This window comes from Columba livia, chromosome 2, assembly GCF_036013475.1.
Source record: "Columba livia isolate bColLiv1 breed racing homer chromosome 2, bColLiv1.pat.W.v2, whole genome shotgun sequence".
NCBI lineage: Eukaryota > Metazoa > Chordata > Aves > Columbiformes > Columbidae > Columba > Columba livia.
In genome coordinates this window covers 110,215,087-110,228,971 of record NC_088603.1, presented here as the reverse complement: position 1 = coordinate 110,228,971, position 13,885 = coordinate 110,215,087, and the positions used below count along the sequence as shown (strand labels likewise).

Below are 13,885 nucleotides of genomic sequence, written 5' to 3'. Positions count from 1 at the left end.
CCAAATCTGAATTCAGTTTTAAGTATTTCAAATTTCACAGTATTAATTAATACCACCTTGAACATATGAAAATTTTTTCTTCTTCATGCTTCTTGTCTCTGTTTTACAGCATTATTTATCATCAGGGCGTTAGAGACATGAGACAATAACAATGACATACTTTTTTATTTTAGTTTAAATTGGGTCAAAGCTTGATATCCCCCTTAATTTAAAAAAAGTAAGTAGACTTTACTAGAGGATTAAATATTACAATAACTGAAATATTAAGACAACAGCAAAAATAAAGGTCAGAACCCCACATGCTTCTTTAGAGAAGCATCACGTGTGGGAAAACAGTTGTTGCTGACTGCATATTAATATCCAGCACACATTTCAAAATTCATTATTTCTTAGAAGAGATCTGCAATTAGCTTTCTAATTCTGATTTTATAAACTAACAGGGTGGTTTCTAACATGCCACATCAAATAGCACGAAAATATATATATATAGGAACCAACCACAAAATATTCCAGTATCACATTATAGCCATGCTAGTTTAATCTCTTTTTAGCCATGTGCCATTTCATAAAAGGATTATTTTAACTTCAAGTGCATATGCAAGACAGACACAGTGTTTTCAGGTTGCTATATGCATACTGACTGTATCAAGAAAAATCTCATTCTAGATAATCATCAACAAAAGTGATGCCTATCATGATTCTTCTTCTATGTCCTTTATCCACACTACAAGGGCATTCAAGAAAATGAACTGGAGTCCAATCTTTAAATTAAACACTAGATGGAGCCCACTTCCCAAGACTGAAAAATGAATGCTCTCCTTGCAGCAAATTCTTACCAGCCTTTTGCAATATCTAGTCATGCATAAACATGACAGAACTCAAACAGCTGTGGTGACTGTCATTACTGCAAAAACATATACTGGCCAGCAATTACATCTCTGCATAAAGAAGACAGGCTTTAATACTGGGCAACTGCAAAAGACTTTATATTCCTCTACAGACACATTAGCTTGGTTTAAAATACGCAAAATGCTTGGATAGACTAGGTATATGGATTTTTAACTACCATATGACTAATGTAATGCTGTGTTGAGAGAACTACAAATGAGTCTGATAACTATTTTATTAAGCTGTACTGATTCCAACTATACCAGAATTTTGCACACATAAATTTATATTAAATAGAATTAATTAAAACCAACTGATAAAGGATTCTTCCTAACAGCAAAGCTCATTTGCGATGTTTGATAAAATGCCGTCTCTCTCAAATGAAACATACTGCACATTTAATGAGAGATAAGTGAGCTTTGGTGTTAAAAATAGGATGCAACAACACCAAAATTCAGTACAACTATTCTGGTGAGAGAAAAAAAAATAAAGAAAGAAAGAAAGAAGAGAGCCAAGTTGACAAGATCCAACTTGAACAGCCTCACAGTTACTGGATAAATCCACTTATCTGAGGCTCCACCACAAACAGCTGCCACTTGTGCAGTATTTTGGCCACACAGAACTGGCTTCACAACACAAAGGGCAGGCAGAAATCTTAGGCAGACAACCCCTGGCCTTTCCTCAGCTTGCTGAAGGACATGCTTGCACGGACAGCTAAAAGCTGAGCAGACAATAAAGTTGTGCAAAGACTCAGACACGATTCCCAGCAATGCAATTCTGCTGACAGCTGAGCTATCGCTGATTGCTTTAACCTTTGGTCAGTCGGGGCCACTGCCTTCACCTAACTCTTTTCCTAACAAACTGATAGTAATAGCTTCATCAAGGTTAAGATAAGCATGAAGGCTGTTAGCTTTACCACAGAAGACTGACCACCTTTTGGTCGCAAACAGCAATCCATCCTGCTCAAACCAAATTAACCACAGTAACCCAGCTTGCCTTAGGACATTTCCTGAATTGCCTGGGAGGAGAGACAAAGGAAGTTATTACTAACCACCAACTTGGAACCTAAAGGCAGTGTCAGAAGGAAAAATACAGAACCTCTGAAGAAAGGTGCATGTTTTCTCTAAAGGACCATACTCACGCCTTATTCCTGCAAAAGACCTACATAGCACATTTTCTCAGTCCCACACCCTTGTGGATGAAAGTTGGTCTTCAGGGTCTCATAGATTACTGCTGTGATGCTTTGAAACTAAGCAAAGGTCTTCAAACATGAGATCTGCTGCTACGAGATCATGGTCTGTACTCACCAAAGTGACAAGCAACTACCCAACTCCACCAATGAGCACGCACAGGACAATGCTCACACCTGCCTGGGCTGCTTCTCAGACCTGGACTTGTGAGCAAACACGCTGCTGCCAAAAAAACAACACGCTTTCCAGCTGCAGCAAGCCTACAGCCAACTCAAACGTTAACACTTTTTTTTAATCAACATCCTGGTTTAGTCCAATTACCTTATATATGTTTTCCGATATACCTGAATGGAACATGTATCTGCTCTCAGACTGATTGGTGTCTGGGTTTTATTATTATTTTTTTTTTAAACAGTGGGCATAGCAAGCACTTAACATTTCTTCTAAAAATGAATCTGAAAATAATCAGCATTTGTTTGGCACTTCACTTAAAACCATCTGGGATAACACACCCATTTACTTTCATAGGCTTTAAATTCAATAAAACAAGGACTTTATTAGCAGGAAGAGTATCTGCACAAATTAAGCGTCAGCAAAAGGAAGAGACAATTGAAGTACCAGCCACAGTTGCAGGTTTGACTAAATAGTAATGTTTAACTACTTCCTTATCACAATCTTCTTGTACAACTATAATTTAGGAACCTTTGCCACTGTAATTTTCTCTGTTTCATTTTCTTTACAGCTATGTTTTCATGTGTCAGACTAAATACTTGTTCATCAGCACTATTATCCATGCAACAACTGAAAATGAACAGCTATAGGAAAAAAAACAGAAAAGAAGAAACACAAAGGTTTTGCATATGTATAAAAAAAATTAAAATAAAAGGCAAATTACCCAGCGTAGTATTTGAGGCTGGAGGAAGAGTGGACATGAAGTCACCATAGTCACATGAACAGTATTCTGGAAAAAGTCTCAGCATGGTTACAGTCATGGTAAAGTTAAATTCTAAAGCTTTTAGATTCTGCCAGCAATAATCCCAATGGCTTTCAGCATCTGAGTATGGAAGGGACAAGATACTGTGGCCTCACTGGGACCTCACCCACTGGCCACATCCCATTGCAGCTGGGGCACCACAGGCAAGAATGACAGTTCACTTGCTTATGTGGGTGGAAGCAGATGGGATAGTGGTAAAAAAAAAAAAAAAGAAAAAAAGAAAAAAAGAAAAAAAAAGTGCAAGCATAAGTGAAAGCTTTTGAAATCCCACTTGGAGTATATTGTCTCCAAACACAAAAAAGGAAAGTCAGTCTGTAAATTAAATGAATTCCATTCTGGGAAGAACAAAAATCAAGCCAACAAAACCAGAAATACAACAGAAAAACGGAGATTTGGTTGAACATTTAAATTAATTCAGTGTTGTGTTCATAAGTCATACCCTACTAACAGCGCATTTTGTACATTTTATGTTTCTTTTTAAGTGTTTGCCAGACTAACTCCGATGCTGCAGGCCATCTTCCTAATAATGACAAGGATTACTCAAGAGGCTGTTTAAACCATTAGGAGGCCTCTGCTCCTCCAAAGCCACCGTAGTCATCTCTGACCCATCCACATTCCTCTTTACAAGGATGCCTTGGTATCTTGACCACTTCATTCTTCAGGAGCTCTGTTTGGCTTCACATCACCACCCATCAGCTCCCACCTCACACTGGGCAGCTGACTCACATTCAGTCCAATCAACCATAGGTTTTAATCCACCTCCTACTCACACTCCCACATCATTCTTGAAGGACTGGAAATAGTCATAGCCAACTCTTAAAAAAAAAAACCAAACACACGCAAAAAAACCCAACAAACAACTAAGCAAAAGAAAATCCCCCAAGGAGTAGAACCCTTCCACATGAAGAATATAGTTCTCCTGAAGCCTGTTCCCATGAGGTGAGGTTTGATTACTTATACAAACAGAAACCAACTAATTATTTCCAAAATTTTGGAAGTAATAGTGTAATGTGGTGATACAGCTACTGTTGGTGTAAAACAAATAGCATACCGTCTCTTCAGAAGCAGCAAGCGGTGGGTTTTAATTGCTTTGTGCAATTCAAAAAAAGCAGCAACAAACGTTCAGACACCCCCATACAGCAGCACTCCAGAACAAGCCCAGCCAGATGCTGCATTCCTCTTCCCCCTCCTCCTGTTACAACAGCCACCCTCCAGCAGAAGTCACCACCAGCCTTACCATCATCACGATGCCCTCCATGACCCTGCCACTTTATTCATCTTCCAAGCATAAAGGCCCCTCTATGTTGAAGTGGTTTTTAATGGATCATGGGATAATTCAGGCCAGGAGGGACCTCAAGAGGCCTCTGCTCTGCGCTCCAGCTCCGAGCAGGATCAGCTGTAAGATCAAACTGGGTTGCTCAGGGCTTTGTCCAGTCAGGTCTTGAAAACCCTCAAGGATTGAGACTGCACAGCCTCTCTGGGCAATGTGTGGCCCTGCCTGGCCAGCCAGCCTCAGGCTGAAAAAGCTTCTCCCTGCAACCAGTGCGAACTTCTCTTATTTCAACTGGAGCCTGCTGTCTCTTGGTCTTCCACCATGCACCACACGGAAAAGCCTGGGGTGACATCAGTTCTACTCCTTTAGCGAAAAGAAAGGAGTATATTCTGTATACTTTTAGCTATGATATTTATCTGTTTATGCAAAGTACACTTTGCTTTTCGATTTAAATTACTGTTTCAGATTTTTAACTTTGCTAACTACATTTGCCAAAAATTCAAATATAACCAAACCAGATCTAAAGTGAAAAATAAATCTAAAAATAAACTTTGGATGGAAACATTCGTCCATGCGATCACATTAAACTTCTCCTGATGTGCAGTGGTGACGGCAGCACTTCAGCACTCATATTACTGCATTTCCAGATATCAAAGCAGCGTCTCTTTATATATGTCCAACACAAGAGCCATTTATACACATACATTGCAAAACAGGCTAAAAAAGCAAGATATGTGCTGAAACAAAGCCATGAGGAATGCACTCCGCTAGTTTTCAGACTCAAAGAGGTTTGGGTAGCACGTACATCACAGTAAATTCAAGTCTCTTCTTTTCCTGGGCACAGGAGCTATTATTCTCTCAGGCTGATCAAGGCTTCTTAGCACATCAAAGCGCATCAATCTGAAGCAGAAGTTCACTTACAGACCTTTCTGCTACTCAGTTATGAAATTACTGTGTACCAGTCACGCAGAAGGCTTCTTAACTGCACTCCTAAGCCACGCTGTTGAGGAATAAAGTATACATAGCTGGAACTAAGAGAGGAGAAAAGTGCAGCAGTGCAACATATGTTCATCCTGCCTGAAAGGTCATATGAAATGTGATTAGTGACATTATCCTCCAGGACTCTGAATATTACTCTGAGACAAGGGCTTTCCAGCATAAGCTACGGATCAATAAAAAGGCTTAAGCAGCAATACTTCAGAAATGCTCAAAAGTAAAATATCAGATTCTCTCCAAAGCTGTGCTTGAGAAGAAACCCTTAAACTTAAGACCCATCTTTCAGTCTCATGCTCTTCACATTGGACCCAGATGCCACAGACCATGCAACTGCAAAGAAAAGAGAGGGAGAGAGAGAGAGAGAGGCAATGCCACCCCTCCCAAAGGGAGGTGCACCAGCTAAAGCCGGCTGCAACCTGTCAGAGAGCAGCCAGCCCCACGCCTTACCTGGGAGGGGGTCACCACTGCACCAGCAACACTCAGATCTCCCTGGGATGTGACAGCCAGCCAGCACCATACCCAAATTGTATTAGCCTTCACCCTCAAAACTTAAGGCTGTGCATAAGTGAGTTTGTCACCACACAGGTGAGAGGTGAAGCAAGTTGTTTTCCTTAATCGAGCCTATTACTAGTAATGAGTCACTCCTGCCAGGTCTAAATAGCTCAGAGATAAATCCCAAGGCTGCTAAGCTGCCAGCCACCTCTAGTCAGTGCTCAGAGGCAGCTTTACTCCTACAGAAAATGCTGGGGGAATACTGCCACCTCCAACCATGCTTTTGGAGCAGATATGCAGGCTGATATATTTGCAGCAAAAGTTTACCCTGCAGCTGCCCAGTCACCTTTAATTGAAAGCCCAAAGTTCCAGAACCTCATCCTCAAGGAGCAACAGTGGTCACCCCCACATTGGTATTCTGCCGGTCAGACGACTGCACATGAGCAAAGAGGGCCACACATTGCCCAGGGAGGCTGTGCAGTCTCAATGAGCAAAGAGAGTTTTGCCTCTCTTTAAATTTAAAACAAACAAATAACCAAACTCTACTGCCCTCTACAACAGGAGTGTCAAACTCATTTTCACCGGGGGCCACATCAGCCTCGAGGTTGCCTTCAAAGGGCCGAATATTCGGCCCTTTGAAGGCAACCGCGAGGCTGATGTGGCCCCCGGTGAAAATGAGTTTGACACCCCTGCTCTACTAGATCGACCTCGCCAGAGACTACTCAGGGTGGAAATCCTTTTCATGGAAAACTCTGGTACAATATTTAATGCAAACACTCCATCTATGCATCATCTTTTAAAGTTCACACCACAGGCAATACTGATATTAGGAACAGTAAGGAGAACCGCACAGTGCTTTTCTGAAAAAGCCATCCAATGAATTAATCATTTTCAGTCTCAACTATTTGCAGAAACAACTGAATAAGCCAGAAAAGAAAAATTAAAATGTTCTAAGCCGTTGCTTCACAGTGTGTCTTACAGAAAAGTCATTTTAAAATTATTACAAAAGCAATAACAGTCCATCTCATAAAATTACTATTTTGAATTAATCTGCTGCATGTTAATTCCTTCACCTTTGCCAACAATAAAGCAGAATAGGAAAAAAACAACATCCCAAAAGCAAGTTTAGCTTTCATCCAGCCCAGCTTCCAATAAATAACACTCCTCCTCTTTCTCTCGAGCAAGCATAAGTAAGTGAAACTGATTTTGCAGACTCACCAAGATTGTCCATATCCCAGGAGGCAGCAGTTTGTCCAGTTTGTGAAGTCCATGGTTGCAGCATGGTCACAGTAATCAGCAGGAAAATGAAAAGAAAAAGAAGAAAAAAAGAACTCTTGAGATTCAATGAAAAACATTACAGTTTTCTGTAAAGTCTGCATTACATAACTGTTTCAGATGACTCATTAAATGGACTGAACATACACCTACAAACATACTCTGAAAAGAAAGAAATGAAACATAATAACAATATCATATTGATGAAATGATAATAATTACAGTCTGATGATGATCTGTCAAGGCTGGGCTTGTAAGGAAGATTTTTTGGGGGAATATATTTTGAGAAAATCCAATCTTCTACTCTACCCACCCCCATCAGGCAGTAACAGGTGGGCAACATCACATACAGGAAAGGTATATTATTTTCTCATACTGCAGATATTTCCAAATTGTTGATGATGAGATGTAACATTTGGCAAGGAAGGAAGCCACAGGCCACAGAGACAGCTCATTTTAAGAATCCTTGGTCAAGGACAGGGGATCGATGATGTACTCTTTGCATTTAAGGGGTCTTGCAGCCTACTCTACAGCTAAGTACTTAAGCCCAGTTACACACCTGCAAACTGTCCAGAACTCACAGGCTGAAATAACAAATTTTCTGGATTTGGACCTTGAACAGTGTCTGGGCAACCCAGTAACTGTCACTTCTCTCCTAATAAAAAGCCAAAGAATGAATCTTACAGCTTTCACAGGCTTAATGTTGATACCTTCTGGCAACTGTTCCAAAACATTTGACCAATTTAGGATTTGTTTTTTGGCTTTTTTTGTTTGATTGGGTTTCTTTTTATTATTATTATTCCTTTGGAGAGGGAATGGTTTGAAAACATCTGTACTAAATGCCAATTGCTTTGGGTTAACCTAAACAAACTGCATGACTGTATGTAATGGCAGTGAGAGGCATGCTCTCCTTTCGACTAGAGAAACTAATTGCATTTGCAAGTTAAGAAAAAGCAAAAGGTCTCGAGTGCAGAGACACCAGACAAGGAGAGCACCAAAGCCTGCAGAAGCAGTGGTGGCTGCCATCTTCTCCCAGCAGCTGTATCATCATCAGATTGACCACTGTGTAAACAGCACCAAGGCTGATGAGATGTCAAGAAGCCAAAGGTCACTGCAAAGTCTCTTGTAACAGGCTGAGAAATCCTTCCATTTCATATGTTTCAACCACTCGAATTCTTCAAACCAGCTGTTCTCAGGAGTACAGATATCCTCACAACTCAGAGATCTTCTGCCAAGTACCAGAGAAGGGGCCTGAGGGAAGGGCAGCATTTTGGCCTCTGGAAATCCCAAGGCAGCAACCTGCCCATGCAAGTCCTAGTATGGTTTCTTTTTCACCCCTGTAGAAACCATGCCATATGAAGGCAAGTTTATCTGTTGGTGTCAAAAAGGAAAACATAACTGGCACAGTCAACTAATTTACAGCCTCCCTATGGATAGTGGCTGATGAGTTACCTTCTCCTCTGCCTCCACGGCCCATTAAGAAGACAGCACGAAAGACTGAGGAAGAATTATGACGATTGCTCATGTATTTCCCGCTTTGTTAGTGAGCAACTTTTTTTTGTTGCTGTTTTTCTGAGAGTCCTTTTACAGGAGCCTTTCCAATGCCTTCACATTAAGGATATTGGAGAGGACAGGGAAAAGAGATTGGAAAAGATTTGCCTTCATTTCTGATTTTTCTCGTCAGTCTTCTGTACCACAGTCCTTCCCCAGAGATGTGACCATGCACCATTGCTGTCACTGTGACTGCAGCTACAGATTGCCCTCAAGATATTACCTGCTTTTTCCCTTTGCATTATGGGGATTATAGGGAGGACACTTTTATCGGAGCAGACATGAATCCAAGATGCTCCCAAGGAATATAATGGCCACTGAGTGACCTGACTAAATGCAGGACTTCAAACTGAGTAAAGTGAGATTTTGATGGTGGCATGAAGCAAGATGAACATTAATGAACTTATCAGGATGAGAGATCAAGAGGTCACAGGAAAGCAGATATTGTGTAGGTGAGAACACCAGGAAATGTGATGTGCATAAAAGGAACAAAAGTGTAGAGATGGCTCCCAAGCAGCTGAATTTGAACAGGAGAGCTGCTGAGCTAGTTTATTTAGCTTGAGGAAGACGGATAATAGTGCAGGATCCCCACTGATACTACTGCATATGCATTTCTGTGTGAGAACAAAAGGTGGCTGTCAAAGTTTGACACATTATAAGGGGCAGCTTTCCATTATCAGCTCAGAGGTTTGTGGGGAAAGAAAAATTTATGATATGCTATGATGAGATGGATGAACGTATGGGATGTAAAATGCCTTGAGTCCTGCGGCAGCATCCACTGCCTACATTATATACCAGTTGCTTGGGTCAGGGTGAGGAGAGAGACATTAGAGCAGGACCACAGAGACATTTTGCACTCCCCCTGTTCCTCTTCACATGCTATTTTTGCATGACACTGATTATGAAACTGAAAACGTTGATTCAGCTTCAGGCAGCAATTTTAGGGTCAATTGCTTCTTCACCAGACACTGGAATCACAATTTTTCAAGCATCAAATTTACTGTAAATGTTTTAGGGGACAGTGAACTTTAGCTATGCATTATTACTGCAAAGCCCCCTCCTCAAAAGTCTATCTTGCAATCCCTCTTGATACGCCAGGTACCTTCTTTTTCCCCTAGAATCACAATTTAAGATGAACTCTGCAATTACACTACTTTCATTTTGCTCCATCAACTCATTCCTGACTATTGTGCACTCTTCAGGTGGAGGAAGACACTTCTAAACCCATGTGAAGTGTTTTATCCATTTATCACAAAAGTACATCAATATAGGTTTTCCAGCTGAAAGCTTTGGAAAGTTTCCTCAGGACTTTTATGGCTCAGCTTGGATCCATTCCTAATCCACAGGCAGGCTAAAAGACTCATCTGGCACCAGTGCCCCACAAAATAAATAAACAATAAAGCCTTAATGAGGTCAGCTGTCCAACAAAAAAACCCAAAACCAAGGCTATACTTCTTTCCCTAATACTATCAGTATGATGAGAGAACACCTAAAAGCCCTGATGCTGTAGCTGATTTCACCCTGGATCTGGCTCAATCAAACTGGCATTTAAACAGCATCCCAGATGGAAACTAATGGAAATTGGAAAGCCATTGCTGGAGATGATGTCAGATTTGGATTTATCATTTCACCTGCCAGTGGAACTTCTAGCACAGAATAAAACTTTCATATTTTACTCTTCTATGCAAACATTATTAAAGTGTGCATATGAAAAGATGTTCTTTAAAACAGAAGAGACCATCCAGCAATATCCTGCAAATTCTAAGCATTTCCAGCTAATCTAACTGAGAAGTGTTATTTTGTGTCAAAACAGGATGTTCAGAAAATCTTATGGAAATAAGACAGTTGACATGAAAAATTATTAAATCAGCAGTGCTATGGATTTAACAGTTAAGTGATATGTAATGTAAAGTTGAGCTTGGCTTGCTTGGTCTCCATTTCAGGTCTACAGCCCTACCTCCACAGCTTGGTATCTGGCCATTGACACAACTGTGAAAGCTTATCACATCATGAGCAATGAGCTGTACAACTGAAAATTCCCAGTTGCTTTCAGTAAAGCAAAGGCAGCATTAAACATCAGCAGTATCAACATCTCTCCCTTATTCTTGCAACATAAAACCCAACAAAACACAAGCCATAGTAAGTCCTCAGAAGGTGAGAAAATCCAAATCTTAGTAAAGTTTTCCAGGTTCACCTAAGAACATATCTATGAAAAAGCCATATACTCATATGTAAATACAACAGGCACAGTATACTTGTGTATACACATAAATACATACATATATATAGCATATATAATTTACATAAAGTGAGCTCATCACCCAGCAGGTGGCACTCGTACCACAAGCTCCTGAGGCTGGAGTACTGTGGGAGGCTGCGAGCCGGCACTGCTCTACAGGAGGCACCATATTTCCAAAAGGTAAAACCACCACAGGCACAAACGTGTCCACCACCCTTCTGCAAAACCTGAAGCATTCACTCCAAAGGCCCATGAAGCTTATTAGCTGGGCATCACATCCATTAATTCCCTTGAGAGCTGTACAACTTCCATTCACTGCTGCTAATTCTGAAGTGCTCTTGCAGCCCTTCCAGAGGAGCAGCATTTTGGTGACTTGAAGGTTTCTGGAATATTTTTTTATGTAGAAGCATCACATGATGATGTCAAGAACAATATAATTAAACATAAACTTCCTTCAGACTTGATCACTTCTTTTCTCCATCTAACACACCCAACTAGCTTTCAATTAGTCCCACTAATAATTTGCGCTTTTGAAGATCTCATGAATGAGCAAATCAGAACTGGCAGAAGAAATGCTGCTTTCCTTTGATTAAAATTGAAGACTTGTTTTCACCCGTGACTTAAGTGTCACTATCGTGTGAACATTCTTAATATACCTCTTCTTCAGCTTTCAGCTGAGTGGTGCTTCAACTTCAGCTGAGTGGGCTTGTTTTTAAAAAAATATTTTCCTTTCCAATTCAATATTCCACCCATCTCCTTTCCCTCTTCAAAACTAAACGAAACAAAACAAGCAAAAAAAACCCCACACCAACCCCCAAACAAACAAAAAAACCCAACAAACAAACAAACAAAACCCGCAGTTCAAAAGCCTCAATCTGAAAACATCAGCTCTGCATGGAGTGGTGCTGTTCCCTGTAAGACCATGCCTCGTGTCAGATTGAAAGATGCCTTTCCAAGGTCATTTCATGTTCCATTGGGTTTGTTATGAAGTTGTGGAACAGCAGATAAGGTTGCAAGAGATAGTAAAGTGCCTTCCTAAGCTAGTTCTGGGCAGTAATGTGCAACCAATATTTGAGCAAGGGACTTCTATAACACTTAGCTGTGAAAGAAACTTCATATGCTGAGATAAGTGCTGCTGCATGAAGGGCAGGAGTAGTACTGAGATACTGATAATTTGTTTTCCTGACATCTCTCAATTAAAATAAAAAGTCAAAGAAAAAGTCCTTTCTCTTGGGGGGAAAAACAAACAAACCAACCAACCATTAACAGTACACGTTTATGGCAATTAGCAAAGGTGGAGGGACTTTTCTAGAAACATTAGGGGTATCTCCTCAGGAAGGTTTGTTAAAATTCACAAACCTTTGTAATAATGAGTATCTGATGTTAAAAAACTGTTCAATTCAGAATCAATACTGATACTCGCAAGTTTCAAAAACCACAGTAGCTTCCTATTTGGTACCAGAACCAACCATGTCCAAGGTTAAAAAGACATGAAAAGAAAAATCCCAAAGCATATCTAAGAATGTTTCTTTGAAAGTCTTGAAGTGACACTGTAAGAAATTATGATCCAGTATTTTTTGACTGCTTTGAACATAGCCCAAAAATGGAGGAAACCATGTAAGAGTATTCCCATAGTAAGCTTTTAATACTGCTTGAGCCTATCCCAAACTCTGAAAGAAGGTAAGCATCTGGCAGCACACTGGATTGCGTGTCACCATTTCAGCCATCAAAACAGGGACTAAATCCTTCCCTGGAAAGAACAGGGGAACAAGCATACAAACTCCAGAGAGACCGGAGGCGGGAAGAGTCCTTCTCGCAAATGGTTAGCTACATCTTAATGAGCTTTAAAGACGGATGAAGGATCACCCATTTGGCACCCCAAAATGCAAGCACTTGGCATGGAATCAGCCCTAGTAAAGAGGGGTGTTTTTCAAGTCACAAATGAACGTTTTGAGGGTCCAACAGCCTGTCAGGAAAAATTCGAAAAATGGCCACCCAGGGCTGAACTGTGCACAAAATGCAGAGTTTCGGTGCTTCCAGTTCTGCACTGCACCCTGAATGCCGGGCCCCAGCCCCCCGCATTCCCACACGCTCCCAAACAGCCCCGGCGCCCCTCCGCGCCGCTCTCCGGGAGCGTGGGGCTGCGAATCCGCAAGTGCGATCTGCAACCACTCCCGGGGCTCTATTACTACTACTTTTATTTTTCCTGCTATTGTCAATTTCTAATGAACCGCTGTTACTAATGAAATGTAAATGTCGCCGGCTGAGTAGGTTGTTTGTTTTGTTTTGTTTTTTAAACATCCAAAAAGGTAGAGAAAAGGGAGGGGGTGAGGGGGAACACCTCATAAATATTCACTATTAAACATTTTTAACGCTAAAGACGCACTGACCCCGCCGACCGCCTGCAAAACCTTGCGGCTTCTTCAGGAATGGCACCAAGCTTATACTAAACCACCCCAAAAAACGGGCTTAAGGACCCCATTAGCAGCGGCTGGGCTCACCCAGAGATGCTCCCTCGGCCGCGCTCCAGCCTGCGCAGCGCGGTTCCCCAACCCCACCCCCCCATTCCGCAGCCGCCCCCGCCGCGCACCGCGCAAAGCCCGTAACTTCGCTCTGCGGACGCCGCGCCCCAGTCCCTCGGCACCCGGGCGGATCTTTCGCGGGAGACACCGCACTCCGCGGACGGGGAGAGAGGCGGGAAGGGCGGCTGAGGGACAGGCTCCCGCAAGAGCCGTATCCGCCTGCAGCACTCCCGTACCGCACCGCCCGGCTCCGAGCAGCCCACCCCGCTGCAGGAGAGGGGGAGAGCCCTGCCCGAGGGCACCCCGAAATGACCCATGGCGGGCAGGGGGCACGACGGGACACCCCAAACAGCCAAAAGCAAAAGCGCGGAAGGGGGAAAGGAAAAGGGAAAATGAGCGACTCAGCGCTGCAGAGCTGCGGGCTCCCCTCGACCTCCCCGCGCATTAGCGCGGAGCGGTGCTCAG

At 42.0% G+C, this 13,885-nt stretch overlaps 1 protein-coding gene across 2 annotated transcripts in view; it reads right to left on the bottom strand.

Annotated features, from left to right (window-relative positions):
- Window positions 1–13,885, bottom strand: part of EPB41L3 (erythrocyte membrane protein band 4.1 like 3) — a 148,553-nt gene that overhangs the window by 134,271 nt on the left and 397 nt on the right. The gene's annotated exons all lie outside the window — the stretch shown is intronic.